Here is a 21,417-nt window from a genome sequence, read left to right as displayed (position 1 = left end):
CGCGCAGTTTAAACACGCGTATCGATCTATTTATTTGAGTAGAACTGACACATCCAAAACGCGTTTTATTATGCGATATTTTCAAAATAATTTTTTGCAAATTTTCGAAATTTGAGGGGTATCATATCCGCCGATCTAGTGGGTGGATTTTTACGCGTCGTGGCTTGTTAGATTCAGAACGCAAAAAAACTAAATTTACGCGGGTTTCCACGGAAATCGATTGACGTTTGTAAATTTTAAACCAAAAAAATAGGTTTTTGAGAAAAATTTACGCACAAAAATTTCGTGTTTGGGCGCAGATTACTGTGATCCTGTGAGGGCTACACCCTCATGTTATACATTAAAAAATGCGAAATCGCGAGTACTATAATCAAATAATAAGCTTTTAGGGAAATCCAACTGCGCGTCCCGATTGGAGCAAAAATTCAAAAAACCCCATTTTTCAGGTTTCAAAATGTCAGCATCCGTTTGAGGTAGATACAGTGGATATTTTGAAAAATCATGCATTAGAAACTTCAACTCTGAAGTGTACTTTTTAACTTCTCCTTTGAGCATTAAGCTCTACCTTGTGTTGTAAAACCACTAATTGGAAAATAACATAATGAAACTCGTTTTCTTCAACGATTTTTCCGATTTTTTTACATTAGTACGACCACAGCTTCCGCCCAAATTATTATTTTAAGAAACCCCTTGGTGAATCGGGCTAAAACAGTTTATTTTACCGAAATGCGGTCAAAAGTTATGGTATAGTAAAACTGATCGCGAGTTACAATACCCCATACCTCAGTTTCAACATAAGTTAATTTTCTACAAAAAGCTTGATATATATATCGGGCTCGAATATGGACTATATCGGTTCACTCCCTCGGGTACCTCCCACACAAAATTCGGATAAAGTAAATTTTAAGACCAACTCTTGGATCGTGTTGAATTTTATTCACAACGTTGTGCTTGAGGCCCCTTTACGACGGTACAATGATTTTTCTTGCGCAAGTCCATACTTCTTGAGATATTGGCCTGAAAGCTCCATGAAACCCTGAAGGCGCCAGCCAAAATGGCAAATCCGGAAGATAATTCTCGCAGGGAGTTTCTGATTGGCGCAGCTTTTGCATATCGTATTATTTCATCCAGTCACATGGCTATGGACTATATCGGTCCACTCCTTCGAGATACCTCCCACACAAAATTCGGAAAAAGGTGTAGTTTAAGAGCTCCTCTCGCATCGTTTTGATTATTTTTTCAGTAGGTTGTTCTAGCGCCCTCATTTACAACGGTACACTTTTTTCGGAGTAAATCAATACTTCCTGAGATAATGGCCCAAAAGCTCCAAAACCCTGTCTGCACATACTAAAATGGTTATTGTGCAAGACAACTCTAAAACATTTTCAAAAATTTCTTTCAAATTTAATATTTCGAGTCCTTTATGAAGAAGTTTGGTTACTAAAAATGTTTGGTATATGTCAATGATTTGGTATAGCACCACACTACGGTACCTACAGATTTTAAAGCAAACTCATGATAAAAACAAGTAAGAAAAGGCTATAGTCGGACGGGGCCGACCATGTGATACCCTACACCACAACCTCTAGGAATTTGTTATGTGCAACCGCCTTGCACGCTGAATGTCCGCATTTGATAATCAGTTCTGGCCACACCAAATTTTCAACGGTGGCAAAATACCCCTTAGTAATTTTGGCGATATTTTCTGAGTATTTCAGCCATGAAAAACGTCTCTACAAGTATATAAGAGAATCCTCCCTTGTCCCTACTTGGATGTTTGTGGAACAATTATATAAATTATACATTTCTACAAAATATTCGAAAATTGGAAAATTCATATTGATTAGCCCCTTCTGCTACATCTTAATATTGTCTTTGAAAATCAGGTTCCTTTTTGGAATACACCTAAAATATATAAATATATATACAATGCAATTCGCTATATCTCCGATATTTGATATTCTATCGTCCTAAAATTGTGCACTTGTACCTCAAATATGCTTGATAATGCAGTTTTGTGCTTTTCAGGGTATTTCGAAAATAGTTCATTGTGGGTACATATTGTGATATCAAAAATATATTTGATACCGGTAGAAATAACTAATAATAAATAGAAATTCAAAGAATTCAAACAAATTTATAAATCCCAAAATTATTCATATTCAATTACGCACTAAAGAAGATAGTATAAATCAGCTGCGCTAACGGTGATATAGAAACAAACACAATAATTATGCCGTATAAAAATATATTGATTTTCTATCACGAGCAGACCTCCGAATACTCGCTCAAATTCGATCAAATTCCACTCGCGAGTGAAACTCTTCTCGACTTCTAGCAAGTTAAAAACATATCCCACCCCAAAATAAACTTGCCCCACAACCACAAAAAAAAAAAATTACCACCTCCCCCCAAATTTTCACTCGCGAGTGAATCGGAGCTCTGATCACGAGTTTTATTCAAAATACGAGGAAACTTTAGGAATCGTAATGTGGGGCTATACCAAATCAATTTTAATGAACTAACTTTTTATTTTTTTTAAAAAAATTGAGAATATTTTTTCTGATTTGTAATTTTAGTTGGGACCGGCAGGAGTTTTTGGAAGTTTTGGACTTACCCCGGAAAAATTGTACCGTTGCAATAGGGACCATGAAAAGAACCTTCTTCAAAAAATTTAAATAGATCCGATACGAGCCCTCAAAATGCACATTTCCCACATTTTGTGTGGGAATACTTGAAGTAGGGGGCCGATATAGTCCATATTCCAACCGGATACATCACTGGATGAAATAATACGATGTGCAAAGTTTGGACCAATCAGAAAATCCCCTCGATAGCTATCTTGCGAATTTGCCATTTTCGGCCGTAATCTCAGGAAGTATGGACTTTCCATTGCAATTGTACCATCGTAGACGTGGCCGCAAGAACGATCAGCTGAAAAGAAATTCAAAACTGTTCGAGAGGACTCTTAAATTTCACTTTTCCGAATTCCGTGTGGGAGGTACCCGAATGTGTGGACAGATATAGTCCTACCCGATCTATATCTGGAAGGAATAATAATATATGCAAAGTGTGGACCAAATCGATTGCTCACTTCGCCCTTTATCATTCACACAATTTTTCGAAAAAAATTTGAACTTTTGTGTGGGAGTTGTGGACCTACATATATAGCCTATATTCGAACTAAAACTAAGTTTGGGCAAAATATTACGAAGTTTAAAATTTGGTTCGAATCGGTAGATCGGTAGATCAGTTCGAGAGTTATCGCGCGCACCAGCCAGCTAGACAGTAAGAGAGTCGGATGAACGGACAGGGCTAAAACGACTCCATATTATCTGAAACGAATTTCGTCCAAACATACCATTATTTCGATGAGACACATCCTTGGTCGTACTTTGTATGTATCCCCTTTACCTAAAATCCTGAGGTATAAAATAGGAAAAAAGTCCAATTGGACAATTGAACTGAAAATTTCTCTGTCATGATAGACACAATTTGTTTCATGGGAGGAAATTGTGGTTATCTACACAAAACACATAATATATTAGGCAGCAGGCCCATTATCTAGCAGACACGTTATTGCAATTTGCATCAGGCAGAAAGGTCAGTAGTTATTTTTCCATTTGTTTTTTTGTTTGTTTTTGTCTACTTTGCCGCTATATGCCCTCCAGGAATTAAAATGTGGACCAAAAATAAAATTTGTATATTTTTCTTACAAAAGTAAGGGTCTATTTCACCCGCTAAATAATATCACATCATCGTGCAAAATTATAGACATTTTCTTCAACCTAAACTCTTACCTCGTGCAAAATTTCGTGACTATTGAGCTATAATTGCGACCAATTGAGCTATAATAGCGTGTTTATGATTATACTACAAACAAAAAACTGGATATATTAGGCTCTAACTCTGTTATCTGATCAGTTACATAAGCATAATTGACATCAATTAAAAGGTCAAGAGATCGTCTTCCAAATATAACTCACGAGGAAGGAATGTGTCTTTCAGTACCAAAGATATAAAGTGTATATTAAACATTTTCACAATTTTCACACAAAAGTTTCGGTCCATTTAACCCACTAAATATTATCTGACCTCCATCTCAAATTGCAAGCTCCTTCTTAGTCGTATGATCTTACCTTATTTAAAATTTCGACGTGATCGGACTGTTATTGCGCCCTACAGAGCAGCTACAAAATCGGATAAAAATTATGTTTTTGGTCCATTTCACCCGCTAAATATTTCACGATCATCACCAATTAAAATAGCGATCTATTCTGATGCGAAACCGACCTCCATACCAAATTTCGTGACGATCGGTCCATAATTGCGGCCTGGAGTTTGATTACAATTTATAATGGACAGACGGACACACGGACGGACGGACACACATCTCAAAATCGCTTTATCTCGTCGAGATATGAAGATTGGTATACCACATTGGGGGTCTCCGACGAATATTTCGCGGTGTTACATGAATTTTTACCAAAACAAACTTATAATACCCTTTCCACATAGTGGTGTAGGGTATAATCAATATATTTTGTATACAGTTTGATTTTTTTAGAGGCTGAGGGTATATCTCCGTCAGCACAGTTGACTGATACTTTCTTACTTGTTTTTTTTACTCTTCGAGTGATCTCTTACTCTATTTCGAGCATTTTCACTCCCACTCTTATTTTTAAACCAGGAGTACTCGCTAGTGCTCCCAAATAAAACAAACGAGTGGAGAGTAAACTTCTTTTAAAACTAGTACTCTTCGAGTATTCCCACTCGCAGATACTATTCACTCGCGAGTAAAAACGAGCAAATCGGAGCTCTGGTTTCAAGACTGTTTAAGGGCTGTTCGATGATTTATTTTCAACTGTTTCTTAATGTAATCCTGTGGTCGTGTATACAAAAATATAATGTTTCTTGGTACTACATTAAATAAGGACCCAAAAGATTAGGATTTTAATCTTTGTGAACAACATAAATATTTGATTACCATTACCGATCGTCGCCCAACACGCTCATTGAATGTCTTTCATCTATTACAAAATAATTTTTTTGATTTCTAATTTTTTTTATCCGGCGCATATTACCTTATCCTACGTATATCGAGATGCTCGAGATATTCGTCGTAGACCCCCATATAATATACCAAAATTCTCGACGAGATAAAGCGATTTTGGGATGTGTGTCCACATTCCAAGTTTGTTCTATTTTGACGAAATTTGAAAGAATTTGGACTAGTAATAAGTTCGCCATATTTCAGATTTGACTACTTTCAACCGGTTTCATGTTCTTTGATAAAATTCGGTAAATGTGAAGGAATTCGTTCTTAAAAAATGTTGCCAAATTGTATTGAAATCGTGTTGGTGTAAGGTGTCATACAGTCGGCCTTGCCCAACTCAAAACGTTATTCGGTCTCTTGGACCACTTATCTTAACATATTTTATGTAAAGTAGACATCACAATTTGTTTTTTTCATTGCTTGTAACTAAAAACAATATTCCAATGTTCAAATTCAAAATCCATGCATGACTTAATTTCCAATAATAGTAACGAAATTATGTGCTTTTAACAGCTACAATGGCCCATTGATTTTAAAGGTTTACATTTGTGCTGAAATGCAACACAACTCCATACCCACGAAAAAAATCGCGCTGTTGTAGGCATAGTAAATAATAGATGACTCTTTTAGTTCATTAAACATTATTGTTGTTTATGTACTTACGAATCATTTGCCTGTTAAGTTAATCGGTTTTACAATCCAAATGAATCTCGTTTTCTAATGGCTTTCGAAATATTAATAACTACACATTTACATTGGTAATCGAATAGAAAAACACCCTCTCTACACATACCTATATCGAGGGCGAAGTTATCGATGTTCGAACACCAATTATAAATAAAATCACGATAGCACACAATTGCTGATTCCTTCGAAATGCACACAAACCTAACAGCAGGATTGCAGTTGGTAAAATGCATTAAATTAAATTGCACAAAATCAACATTTATGGTATTGAATGCATAATTTCTAAAGCGGCAATGTTCTCGCCAAACATTTTAGTATTGGAAGTGATGCACTGTGAAAATTGTGAACGAATAACGTGTAAATGCCACCTTAAATTACTTTATCCGAAGAGTAGATTGTATAATAGTAGGGTGCATATTAAGTGTGAGAGTGGGAATGTTTGCATGTAAATTTATTTGTTTAGTGTTTTGCACATCATTGAATACAGTTTGAATTTGTTCAGTTTATATAATTATTGAGATAGGTATATGAAAATGCAGGGATCTTGTAACATTAAAATAGGTTGTACTTTGTATGAGAATTAAACTCAATTACTGGAGGCATAAAGTATATAATAGATAGAGGATCTTATAAAATATATGTATATGGCAAAAAGAAGCTATTAAACTGTGGGCTGAAACTTGTGATGTTTTCTTAACAAAGTCTTGAACCCAGGATGTTCTTTATACTCTAAAGGTAATCTATGAATCTATACTAGCGAAAAATTCTTTTGAACGATTTTTTCAATTCTCCAGCATGCATTTCTGCAAAAGTATAGAATATGTCCAAATAGAATTTCAATTGAAAAAGTATCAAACATATATGTACACTAGGGTTATGACTTTTTAAAAACCTCATATCCCTGTATCATATTTGGATGATTATATAATTGCGACATATTTTAGCCGTCCGGTCATACATGCATATGTTGATATACATTGTAAAATACCAGTGATATAGAACACACATACGTATATACGCCGTCATTACTGGAAACGTGAGGTAATATTTTCCGTATATTATAATGACCAATCGGGGCTTTTTCGCTACGTATTATTAAAACAAGTTAGAAAGTATCAGTCAGCTGTGCCGACGGAGATATACCCTCAGCCTTGGACACAAAGAAAATTTTTTGGGCCAATTTCCCAAGAAGAATTGACTTTGACGAGATATGAAGATTGGTGTACCACATTGGGGGTCTCCGACGAATATTTAGCGGTGTTACATGAATTTTTACCAAAAGAAAGTTATAATACCCTTTCCACATAGTGGTGTAGGGTATAAATAGTAAATTCTACGAAAATATCATAAGGGACAATCTTGTAGAGAATTATCATAGCTACAACATTTTTGTCCCATTTCGGTAGGACTTGCGGTTTCCACAAAAAAAAAACGTGAAAATCCAAAAATGTCTTAAAAATGTCAAATTGCATCGCGATTTATTTAAAAAGCGCTCCGGCGATTTGTTGTTCCTTTCAGAATCAGAATCATTGTAGTTTCAGAATCAGCAAAAACTTCCCAGGTGTAAGTACCTTCCATTTAAAGTTGCTTCAAGAGCACCATGACTTATGAATGGGTTTATTTATGCTGACTATGTACCTGATTCAGCACGTGTACGTTGTAAAAGTATAAAAATTTCAAAAACTAAGGCAAATAAATGTGGCTTCTGTAGTCAAAATTCCCCATAAATTGAATGTAAAGGAGTAACTTTCATAAAAGAACCAGAAGAGCAATTGATCATAATTTTGGGACAGTTTATTGGCTTCCTACTACAAAAAAAAAAAAAATACTTAACCTTTTTTCAATAATTTTCCACAATTGTGAGAATCATCAAAAATCACCAACGTTTTTTCCAACATTTATGCAAAGAAAATTTGACCACGCACACTTTTACGCCCACTTTTTTTAAATTTTCAATTTTAATCTTTTCTACAAAAACTACTGAACGGATTTTCCTGAAATTGTCATGGAATGTACACGGATGGCCCCCGGTTAAAATAGGTTACACATTTTGTTGAATTTCGGAGGTACCACCCTATAAGCTATTTCTTTGAAGATGCTATATCTTTATAAATAAAAATCAAATGTCGTCCCTGCTACAGGAAATCATTTTTGAGAAAAAAAAGTCAAAAAGTCATAACCCTGATGTACATACACTAAAACAAACAAATGTTTACTTTACAAGAAAATTGCAATATACTCATTACCAGCATGTAGAGCAAAAAAATTCTTTTGCAAATATATTTGGTCTTGAATATTGCAAAGTAGCAAACAAACACACAAACAAAAAAATATACCATAGACCAGGGGTGCTCATGATAGTTGGTGTATTAGTAGTGGTAAGACACTCTCCCCATTGCAAAGCAGTGGCAAATCAGAAATAAAGAGAGAATACGTGTGGTTTGTTTTACGCTACCGTAAGGAAGCGAGCACCAATGCCATAGACAGTAATGAAAAAACAAATCCTGTGAAAATAAACATGTTGCTCTAAAGATCTTGAAACTTCATGCAAACGAATTTTGTGCACATTTTTTGTAAGTATGTACGAGTATACGTACTCGATTCTTTTGTTATAGAGAATGGTGACTCGGCAAAATCAGATAAAAGTATCAACATTCACATACAGAGACTTAGAGGGAATATTTGTTGTCTTTACTCTTTCTTCTTCTTCTTCTTTATTTGCGGATCCGTTATTCGGATATAAAGCGATCATACAATAGTATACATTACATTTATATATCATATGTACATGTTATGTTATTTTATTTTATGAAATTATAAACAGCTCTCGATTTTTAGCAGCATGTAGCAGATTTGTTTCATCTCTGTATCCTGTCCACTCTTGGATGTTACTTAGCCAGTATATCTCTCTTCTGCCTCTTGGTCGTTGTCCTTCTATGTTGCATTTAATAATGCATTGTATAAATCTGTATTTGTCATTTCTCATCAGGTGTCCAAGGTATGCGATTTTTCTCGATTTGACCGTGTGTAAAAGTTGCCTGTCGACATGCATTCGTCTGAGAACTTCTTGGTTTGAAATGTGCGATGTATAGGGTATCTTAAGTATTCTTCTATAGACCCACATTTCAAATGCTTCAATTCTTTTTTGATCTGCACTTTTGATGGTCCAAGTTTCTACGGCATATAATAGTATAGACCAAATATAGCATTTGACGAATCTTATCTTGGTTGCGAGACTTAATTCGTGATTTGTAAGTGTTTTTTTGTATTTAAAAAAGGCGTTTCTGGCCATCTCCACTCGGCGCTTTATTTCGTTTGAAATATTCCATTGGTCGTTAATTGAAACGCCAAGGTATTTAAAAGTTTTTACACGTTCGACAAGTTCATCTTTAATATTCAGTGACGTTTCATAACTTGCATCTTTCCGACTAACAATCATGTATTTTGTCTTTTTTGTATTTATTTTGAGACCATATGTTTCACTTACGTACGTGAGCTTGTCTAGAAGCTGTTGTAGCCCAGATATACTGCCGGCAATAATTGTGGTATCATCAGCGTACCGTATGTTATTTATAATTTTACCCTGAACTCTTATTCCAATTCGTTCTCCTTCGATTGACTCATGAAATATTTTTTGGGAATATATATTAAAGAGGAGCGGTGATAGTATGCACCCTTGCCGGACTCCTTTTGATATGGGAATGTCGTCAGTCAGTTCACCATTTATTTCGATTCTTGCAGTTTGGTTCCAATATAGATTCTGTATGCACCTAATTTCGTTTTCTTCTATTCCTATTTCCCTCAGTATATTAATCAATTTGTCGTGTTGGACGGTATCAAATGCCTTTTCATAATCGATAAAGCATATATAAACATCTTTGTGGACATCTCTGCATTTCTGCACAAGTAATTGGATGGATAGTAGGGCTTCTCTGGTACCCATACCTTCCTTGAAGCCGAATTGGGACTCTCCCATAACTCTTTCACATTTGGAGTAAATTCTTTTGTGAATTATTCTTAGGAAAATTTTTAATATGTGACACATAAGGCTTATAAGCCTGTAGTCACAACACTTTTTTGCATTAGATTTTTTTGGTATTGCAATAAAAGTAGACTTCAGCCAATCGTTTGGATATTGGCCAGTACCATAAACATGATTAAAAAGTCGTGTAATGAGTGAGATGTTGTTTCCATCAATTAATTTTAAGATTTCGGAAGGAATTTCGTCGGGTCCTGTTGATTTTTTATCTTTTATCGATTGAATCGCATATTCTACTTCGGCTGTAGTGATTGGGTTTCCCGTTATATAATTAATTGTGTTCTGATCATTTCTTGATCGTTGGTCGTCTGTGAATAATTGTTCAATATAGTTTTTCCATCGATCCTTTATGTGTAATGTCTCGAAAATTGGCTGATTGTTGTCATCCATTAGTAATGCTGGTGATGCCTTCCTATACACTCCTGCGGACTCTTTTAGTTTTTTATGTAGATTATAGTCATCATGAATGTTTTGCAGATGTTCAATTTCTCTACATTTTTGATTGAGTAGATCATTTTTTGCAGCTCGGGTAGCAGTGCGAATTTCCTTGTTGATTTCCCAGTAACGTTCATAGTCAACGTTTTTGTATTTCCTTCGTTCCTCATGAAGCTCCATAATTTCATCGTTCATCCATTCTTGTTGTGTTCTTCTTGTACAGTTTCTAAGATAATTTTTTGTTATTTCGCACATTGTGTCCTTGACTTTGTTCCATATATTTTCTACATCGTTTGAATCGATGACTTCCAGTTTGTTATTAATTTGCATCTTCACTTCATTTCTGGTAAATGGGTTATTGAGTATCTCAGTATTTATCTTGTGAGACTTTTTCTTCCTTTTTTTAATTCGTGCAATTTTTAGCCGAATATTGAGCATCAACAGGTTGTGGTCGGATGGTACATCAGCTCCTGGATATGTTGAGCATTTCGTTACACAAGATCTAAATCTGCTGTTGATCATTATGAAGTCAATTTGATTTCGAACGATATTCCTTCTGTTATCTACTGGTGATCTCCATGTATAAAGTCTCCTGGGATGTAATCGGAATGTTGTGTTTGTAATGGTCATCTTAAACTCTTGACAAAATTGAATTAATCTGTCCCCTCTCTCATTCCTTTCTCCAAGTCCATACCTTCCAGTTACTCCATTTACTTCATCATTCCCCACTTTGGCATTAAAGTCGCCTTGAACTATAGTTATTTCATGTGATTTCGTCATGTTTAATAATTGACTTATTTCTTCATAGAAATGTTCAACCTCGTCGTTACTTCCATCACATGTAGGGGCATATACCTGGATAATATTTAAATTCAGGGGCTTTGCTGAGATTTTAATCATCATAGTCCTTTCAGACATTGGGACAGAACCAATCACGCAGTCTGCAAGGTCTTTTTTGACGATAATGCCTACACCCTTCCTGTGTATCCCTTCCATATTTCCTGAGTGGTATACTACAACATTTTGGGATTCAAAATAACCGCATTCTGTCCACCAGGTTTCACTGACACCTAGTATATCAATCTTAAGCCGATTCATTTCATTAATTGTGTTGTTTAATTTGCCAACTTCGTATAAACTTCGGACATTCCAAGTTCCAATATTCAGTTTTTGCTTGTTTTTACCTCCGGGGATTCTTAGCACCCTCGTTTGGCCGGAGACTGAGGGCCGTGTGTTTTGGTTTGTGTTGTTCATATTGTATGATTTTCAAGGGAGATTACATCAGTGGTTTCCCGTTGCCTTCTGAAGGGTTTACAGTTTTCCATCTAGTTTTCAGCCGCTCCGCATGGAGTTCAGACGCTGTTTGCTGCCGCTTTACTTAAAGACAGACGCAGCAACCTGTTGGTCCGCGGGACGTATTTGATTTCCGTCCTACCACCCATATCTGGGAAGCATTCCCCTATCCGCCACCTGGGGACGCGCCCTATAGGGGTTACAGGTTCCCCAAGGGCTTTACTCTTTAGTTGTACATTATTACATTTGAAAACAATGAGCATAAAAAGTTCGAAGGACAATGGTTTGTTTTTTTTAAACATCTTTCCTCTATGTTGGAAACAATTTGTTTTAGACAACGGATTTGCCAATAGGAGGTAACAGAAATGTGAAAAAAATTGTTGCTGTTCTTTATTATTTTTGTATTACAAACACAGAGAGAAAAAAGTAAATAAAAACTTAGTATGCCCGTCTTAATTATACCCCACACCAATATGTTAAATTCGGCCGGTCCGAAATTTAAAAAATAGAACACTTTTAAATAAAACAAGTAAGAACGGCGTTAAGTTTAGCCGGACCGAACTTTTTATACCCTCCACCACGAACTGTATAGAAGTAAATAGAAACAATTATTTTCCTTCGGTTTATGGATGATGATGGAGGATGGAGGAGAATATCTTAACTAATGATAATCACGTGGTTGTTTTCTAAACATTGTGATTTCAAAATACCGAGGTACATCCACTTCAGAAAGAAAATGTAGCAAAACACTTTAAACGAACTCACATGGGTCGCCATCATTGTTGTTTTCAAAAGATGAAACAATAGTTACAATTTTCCGAATTGAGCTTTTTGACAACGCACAATACCAAATTACAGAAATACCGGTTGGAACATTTTTACAGAAATCCCGCTAAAAAATACATAAAATTTGGCAATATCATGGGTGCTACACTTAAACCTGGATATGTTTGTATAGTTTTTGCGAGGAAGTTTTTTTCTTCTGGGAACACAAAATTCCAATTGACAACCAATTCGGTAGAAAAATGTGACTAAAATCTTCAAAAGTCTTAAATCGGATGGACTCTTATATGGGGGCAATACCAAAACGTGGACCTATATACTAGCTGGTTTTATACAAGGGATATTTTGTGCCTATTTCATTATTTGGTACCTCAACCGAAGACTAAATAGCAAAATTATGTCCTTTCGGTTTAATAATTTGGCTGTTTCAAAACGTCGACTTGTAATGAGAAATTTCTAGAATAAAGTTTTGTGACTCCAACCACCCTTCTATAGGAATGGCATGGACCGACAAATTTCGGTTTAATAATGACGCTGAAATCCTCTAAATAGCGAAAATCGGTAGGGGTCGTTCTATGAGGACTATATGAAAACGTCGACCTATACCAAAAAATTTCTGGTGGAAAGTTATGTACCGCCAGCGAAGACTAAATACCAATTTTCGGTGGGTAAAATCCTTCAAATTACCGAAACTGGGGAGGTAGGCCCTCAAAGATGACTACTTCCAAATTTTAGTCATATCAGTGGGATACTGAGGTCATACCTTGAAGATACCGAAAATCGGGGATAGTTCTCTATGCAGACTTTATGAAAACGTGAACCTTTACTGATAATTCTCTTCCGGAATGTTTAGTACCTCCATCGGAAGACAAAATATCTCATTTTATCTATTTTAGTTTGGTAATGACGCTGACGTAGATGCCACCGTGGTGCAATGCAATGGACCCCCGCTTTGTATTCAGAAGTTCTGCGGTTCGATTCCATGTCAGGAAACATACAATTATCAACGGTGGTAAAATACCCCTCAGGAGTGTTTTAGCCATCTAAAACTTCTCTACAAGTGTTGTTGTAAGACACGCCGTTCGGACAGGCGAACATTCGGACATAATTATATTTTTAAGAATTTTATGCAGATCAGGAATATACCGATTTGTTACATACGGAATGTTAATTAATTATAACATCCAGGATTTCGGAGTCTGAGTCTACGAGTCGGAGTCGAGCAATTTTGCTGGAGTCGGAGTCTGAGTCGAAAAAAATAACTCGACTCCGGGCGAAACTTTTTCCACGTTATAGAAATATAACATTAAATTTGGAACAAGAACATTATTTTAAAAATCATTATTTATTTTTAAAGAAAGGTATAAGAAAACATTTATGCAAACGGTATAATATACTAAGTTGAAGGGCAATTCACAGGATGCTTACAAACCTCGGAAGTGCAGTCTTTTCATCCATATTTTGTTTATCCAATTGAATCTTTACATTTTTGCAAACAAAAGTAAATTCCTATGACAATCGAATTAAGATTGGAACTTTAAAATCTTTCGTCAGAAGTCTTACTGGTCTTCTCACAAAGGTCTATTGGTATTCTCATCTTGTTTTTTATGAGAAGTCATCCTTGTCTTCTATTAAAGACATTGTGGTTTCTGTAGGATATCTTACTGAATACCCTACGACACAAAATGGAAGTTAAAATCTGGGGGAGGAAAAATTCCTTTTCGGAATAAGAGCCCCAATTTAGAACCCCAAAGGATTCCATAGCTAAAATTTCTGAGTTTGACGTAATGAATTTTTTGATTGACCCCCATCAATCATTGAGAAAATAGCTTTATATCTCTGTTTGGAGATATTGTTTTATAATTTTTAGATGACATGTTTTCAGTTAAACAGAATGAGGAACTTTTCTGTCGAATATTCTGTCCTTCTAGCTCAGTTCCTTCCATGTCCTTTTTCTCTTGAATTCAAAAAGTAAAACAAAATGAAATTTTCTACAAAAATGTTCCACCGAAAATTATATGTAGGTTTCCATATACAAGAAATCGATATTGTCACGTTTTCATTGTCTTTAATACGTTTTACCCGTCGGGTAAAAGTGATAAAGAACAATGAAAACATGGCAATATCGATTTCTTGTCCTAGTGGACCGACCCTACATAAAATATTTGTAGAAAATCGTGTGCTAATTTTTCAGTTCCAGAAAACATCCATCTGCCTACGTGCTGAGTGGTGTACATAGTATATCCGAAATATTTCAAAAAAACATTATTCACTCCACACCAAAGTTCAAAATGTGAGCGCTTAGTTTAAGGTGTGATCCTTACTTATAAATTTAAGAAAAAAAGTGGAAAGTATAAATATCATAGAATGTGTGGTAAAATTTTTAAGTCGATCGGAACAATATGTCCTTAGTATGAGCGTTGGATGGGAAGAATTTATTTTATTTTGTATCCGACACCGAAACCTTGATACACTCCATACGTTAAAATCGGCCGCGCCGAAATTTTTATGTTCTACCCAATGAGAAACGGGCATACCAGAAAGTGGACCGATATAACCCATTTTTAACACTTAACAAAAGAAAAATAATTTTCTGTACCAAATTATAAATCCCTATCTTAAATATTTCGAGCTGCAGCCTGCAACTTACATCGTTATATCGACTTTAAAGTTTATGCCGATCAAAAATATATGGGGGTTTCTGACAGAAATGGGACACTTTTTCAATAAGTTGTTTTTGATTTCCTTTATTTTTTGCTGTGGTGGTGCTGCTCATCAGCAAAACATTTTAGATTTTCAGATTTTTTGACTTACTGTTCCAGAGATATCCATATGATTTTGTTCATATGGTTGTCATCATACATTTTTCCACTTTTAAAGCATTTAACTTTGACAAACATTTTCAATTAATTTATACGATATTATGTATAATGTCCTCAGAATGAACCAATAAAAAACACAATTTTTTTATCATTTTATAGTTGGTCAAAATTAATAAATGTTTTGAAAAACCTTTTTGTTTTAAATAAATTGGTAGACATTCCTCAACAACCACAGCATAACTAATTTTTAAGCAAATATTTAAATTGGTTCTCCTTCTCAATCATCATCATCAGAAACAAGAGCACCCACAGCTGATGAATGTGGCAATATCAACATTTAGTGAAAACTTTTGATTTTAAACTTAATTACGCTCTCTATATAAAAACAGATTTTTGTTGAACTTTTGCATTAATAAAACAAACAAGTAAGAAAAGCGTTAAGTCAGCCATTTCGGTGGATTAATGTGGCCACAACCTTCAAAATACCGAAATTCGGAAGGTACCGTTCTATGGGGGCTATATGATGGCGTGGACCTATACCTACAAATTTCTGGGGGAAAGTTTTATACGCCCAAAGAAGACTAAATATCAAATTTCAGCCATATCGGTGTGATAATGATGCTAAATCGTTCAAAATATCGAAAATCGGGAGATATTGTATTATGGGGGCTATATCAACACGTGGACCTATATAAACATTTTATGGTAGAAATGTTTCTTAGCCTCTGGAAACACAAAATACAAAGTTACAACCGATTCTTTGGTCAAATGGGTCTAATACATTCAAAATATATTAAAATGACGCGTACTTTATAAGGGGTCTTATGTGGAGACTATACCAAAACGTGGACCTATATAACCCAACTTTGGTAGGAATGTTTTCTAGCCTCTGAAGCCACAAAATACCAAATTACAACCAATTCTGTGGTCAAATGGGTCTAATACATTCAAAATATATTAAAATGACGCGTACTTTATATGGGGCCTTATATGGGGGCTATACCAAAACGTGGATCTATATAACCCAACTTTGGTAGGAATATTTTTTGGCCTCTGGAGACACAAAGTACCAAATTACAACCAATTCGGTGGTAAAATGGGCCAAATATCTCAAAAATTCCTTAAAACGACGACGCGTCACGCGTCAGTTTTGTATGGGGGCTATACGAAAGCGTGGACCTACATTGCCCGCTTTCAATACCAAAAGTCCTACGTAAATATAACATATTTTCCCAAAATTTCATCAACCTACGTCAATCCGTTCGGACGCTAGAGTGATTTCCACAGACGGACAGACGGACAGACAGACAGACAGACAGACAGACAGACGGACAGACGGACGGACATGGCTATATCGATGTAGAATTGCACGCTGGTCAAGAATATATATACTTTGTGGGGTCTACAATGATTATTTCGAGTAGTTACAAACGTAGTGACAAACTTAATATACCCCCATCCTATGGTGGAGGGTATAAAAACTCAGTGGAGCTAACATCATTTTTATTTTTCTTATACGGATTGTGCAGTGGGCAGTCACGAGTTTGTATAGCAGTAAACAATTTTAGTAATATAAATTTTGTCTGTAAGTGTTGGTGTGTGCGATTTCCCTAAAATATAAATGTAGTATTCAATTTATCAGATTCACAAATGTTGAATAAGGCACATACGTAGGATTAACCCGATTCATATGGTGAGACCTTTTTTGACTTTCCTTTAAACCTCAATGTAACCAAGAGATATTTGCATTTTTGGGTCAATTTTGCATTTTTTGGTCAGTAGCTGGGGAATTTGTTGGAATTTTTTTATTATTTTGTTATTTTCTTCACACCTTATTTTCTTTTGTTAAAAATCTCAAATGCTTTGCCTAAGGTTCAATGATGATTTTAATAAATTAACTTAAATTTAAGTTTTATATCCTGTTGTTTGTAAAATAAAATGAAAATGTTAAGAGTTGTTAAATTAATTCATATGTTCGAAAGAAAAGAAGAATATATTGGGAATTCTGAGTGAAATAGGCACTTGAAAGAAAAGTAGTTATTGATTTCCTTTATTTTTTGCTGTTTTGTTTTCACATTTTCAGATTTTTTTGGCTAATGGTTACGAAAATTTTTATCTTTGAAAAAAATTAATAATCTAAAAACAATGTGCAAAGAAATACACACAGATTCTTTAATATTGGTCAAAATATAAATATTTTTTTTTAATTTTTTTGTTTTTGTTTTTTTGAAAAAATTGTGCAAAATGGGCTCGTATGCAATTTTGGGGATTTAATATTACCAATGATTGTACTCTTCGATTTTCTTGCTTTTTATACCCTACACCACTATGTGGAAAGGGTATTATAAGTTTGTTTTGGGAAAAATTCATGTAACACCGCGAAATATTCGTCGGAGACCCCCAATGTGGTATACCAATCTTTATATCTCGGCGAGATAAAGCGATTTTGAGATGTGTGTCCGTCCGTCCGTGTGTCCGTCTGTCCATTATAAATTGTAATCAAACGCCGCAATTATGGACCGATCGTCACGAAATTTGGTATGGAGGTTGGTTTCACATCAGAATAGATCGCTATTTTAATTGGTGATTATCGTGAAATATTTAGCGGGTGAAATGGACCAAAATCATAATTTTTACCCGATTTTGTAGCTGCTCTGTAGGTCGCAATAATAGTCCGATCGCCTCGAAATTTTAAATAAGGTAAGAGTATATGACAAAGAAGAAGCTTGCAAGTTGAGATGGCGATCAGATAATATTTAGAGGGTTAAATGGACCACAACTTTTGTGTGAAAATTTTTAAAATTTTTATTAACAGCTTATATCTTTGTTCCTGAAAGACAAATTCCCCACCCGTGAGTAATATTTGGAAGACGATCTCTTGACCATTCAATTGATGTTAATTATGTTGATGTACGTGATCAGATAACAGAGTTACAGCCTAATATATCCAGTTTTTTGTTTGTAGTGTAATCATAAACCCGCTAGAGGTCGCAATTATAGCTCAATAGTCACGAAATTTTGTACGAGGTAAGAGCAGAGATGGTCTGTCTGCAATTATGACGTATCTGACATACATTTCTGACGTATATTACATACGTCGGAAACGTCGTAAACCTAGCCAAACAAACAAGGTTTTTGACAGAATAAACAAAAGAATTTTATAACCTAAAAATCTATGTTTTTTCATAATAAAAAACTCATTTTATTATTATTTTTTTTGAGATCCTATTTTATTAAAAAAACAGGCATAAAAAGATTTCACTCTAAAATTTACATTTTATATATATCTTTTTTATTATATGGACATTATACATATGTTTGTTTATTACTTCGCCCGCAAATTCTTTGCATCATACGTAAAGTAGTGGTAGTGTTCGGAAAATATTGTAGATGGCGTGCTAGGTGCGTAATCCAATTTATTGTTCAATTTTTTCAGTTATTAATTTCATAAGAAGTTATTTTAAAAATTAAAATATTAATAAAAATATGTTGTTATTTTCAAAAAAGGTACGGACGCTCTTCTACAGCAAAGACAGGTTTGCAGAATTAATATTAAGTGGAAAATATGATGGTAACATAAATTTTTTGAGGTTTATGACGTTTTCTACTTTTTATACGTTTTTTACGGGTATATGACGTTTTCGACGTTTACAACTTTCTTACCGTCGAAAACCTAAAAAATCGTCATACAGACCATCTCTGGGTAAGAGTTTAGGTTGAAGAAAATGCCTATAATTTTGCATGATGATCTGATATTATTTGGCGGTTGACATAGACCATTACTTTTGTATGAAAAATATACAAATTTTTTTGTTGGTCCATATTTTCATTTCAGGAGGGCATATACTGGCAAAGTAGCCTACATATGGAAAAATAACTACTGAGCTTTCCCCTGATGCAAACTGCAATAATTTGTCTGCTAGATAACGCACCTACTGCCTGTTATATAATGTGTTTTGTGTAGAGAACCACAATTTCCTCCCATGTTACAAATTGTCTCTATCATGACAGAGACATTTTCAGTTCAGTTGTCAAATTGGATTTTAATACAAATGTTGCAACATGGGGTCGCCTCGCCACCTATTTTAAAACTCAGGATTTAGGGTAAAGGGGATACAAACAAAATACGACAAAAGATGTGTCTCATCGAAATATTGGTTTTAGACCCCAAGTATATTTGGACGAAATTCGTTTCAGACAATTTGGAGTCTATTTAGCGCTGTCCGTTCATCTGTCTCTTTTAATGTCTAGCTGGCTGGTGCGCACGATAACTCTCGTACGGATCTACCGATTAGAACCAAATTATATACTTCGTAATATTTTGCCCAAACTTTGTTTAAGTTCGATTGTAGGCTATGTCGGTCCACACCTCCCCCAAAAAATTTCAAAAATGTTTTCGAAAAATTGTGTGAACGATAACTGGCGAAGTGAGCAATCGATTTGCTCCAAACTTTCCATATATTATTATTCCTTCCAGATATAGATCGGATAAGACTATATCGGTCCTTTGGGTACCTCCCACACAAAATTCGGAAACGGGAAATTTAAGAGTCCTCTCGAATCGTTTTGAATTTTTTTCAGCAGATTGTACTTGCGCCACAAATCCGCAAGTTAACTCTCAAGGGGATTTTCTGATTGGTCGAAACTTTACACATCGTATTATTTCATCCAGTTATGTGTCCGGTAGGAATATGGACTATATCGGTCCGTCCTTCGAGTACCTCCCACACAAAGTTTGGGAAAAGTGCAGTTGGAGGACCCGTATCGGATCTATTTGATTATTATTATTATTATTTTTTTGAGAAGGTTCTTTTTACCGTCCCTATTCTGGTCCCTTTCCCTGGGTAAGTCATACCTCCTGAAATAATAGTCCAGAAGTTCCAAAAACCCCTGCCAGCTCTAACTAAAATTACAAATCTGAAAAAATAATTCTCAAATATTTCCAAATCTCAGAATTTATCTTACTAAAATTGATTTGGTATAGCCCTATATTACGATACCTACAGATTCCACGTATTTTGAAGCAAATTCGTGTTACAAAATAAATATATTTTTATACGGCAGAGGCTGAGGGTATATAACCGTTAGCGCAGCTGACTTATACTACCTTCTTTGCTGTGTAATTGAATATGAATAATTTTGGGATATATAAATTTGTTTGCATGCAAAATTTTTGAATTCCTATTCATTGTTAGTTATTTCTACCGGTATAAAATATATTTTAGATATCACAATATATGCCCACAATGAACTATTTTCTAAGCATATGTGAGGTACAAGTGCACAATTTTGGACGATAGATCTTCAATAAACTCGCAATTTTCCCAAATGACAAATATACCAAATTTCGTGGTATATATATGTATTTATTTTAGGTGTATTCCAAAAAGGAAGCTGATATTCAAAGACAATTTGAAGATGTAGCAGGTGGGGCTAATCAATGTGAATTTTCCAACTTTCGAACATTTTTTATAAATGATAAATTATACATATATTTTTTCACAAACATCCCAGTAAAGAAAAGGGGGCTTCTCTTATATCAATGGATTCATATGATGTTATTTATATGTGACCTAGTTTTTATCGCCGAGTCCGAACGGCGTGTCCTAAGTTGCCACTTGTAGAGACGTTTTTCATGTCTGAAATACTCAGGAAATATCACCAACATTACTACGGGATATTTTGCCACCGTAGACAATTTGATGGGAATCGAACCCGGACATTCAGCGTGCAAGGCGGTTGCACATTGCTTATTCCTACAGGTTGTGATGTAGGGTATCACATGGTCGGCCCCGTCCGGCTATAGCCTTTGCTTACTTGTTTGTTTTTGGAATTAAACTACAATCAATAACTAAAATTTGGTATCTAGTCTTCGATTGGGGTATAAAATATTCCAGAAGAGAATTATAGGTATAATACCAATTTTGAAATTTGGTTTAGGGGTATAAAATTTTCCACCAGATATTTGTGGGTATAGGTCCACGTGTTCATATAGCCCACATATAAAGCTCTCTCCCCATTTTCGTTATCTCGATGGCTGTGGCCTCAATACTCTACTGAAATGGCTAAATTAATTAAGGGGTATACAACTTTTCACCTGAAAAATAGGTCCACGACTCATATAGCCCCCATAGGACGGTCTCATCCGATTTTCGGTAATTCAACATCTCAAATGTTTTGCCTAAGGTTCAAAGATGATTTTATTAAATTAACTTAAATTTGAGTTTTATATTCTGTTGTTTGTAAAATAAAGTAAAAATGTTAAGATTTGTTAAATGAATTCATATGTTCCAAACAAAAGA

This window comes from Musca autumnalis, unplaced genomic scaffold (assembly GCF_047663935.1).
Source record: "Musca autumnalis isolate F117 unplaced genomic scaffold, ASM4766393v1 scaffold_1, whole genome shotgun sequence".
NCBI classification, from domain to species: domain Eukaryota; kingdom Metazoa; phylum Arthropoda; class Insecta; order Diptera; family Muscidae; genus Musca; species Musca autumnalis.
This window is presented reverse-complemented; position numbering follows the sequence as displayed.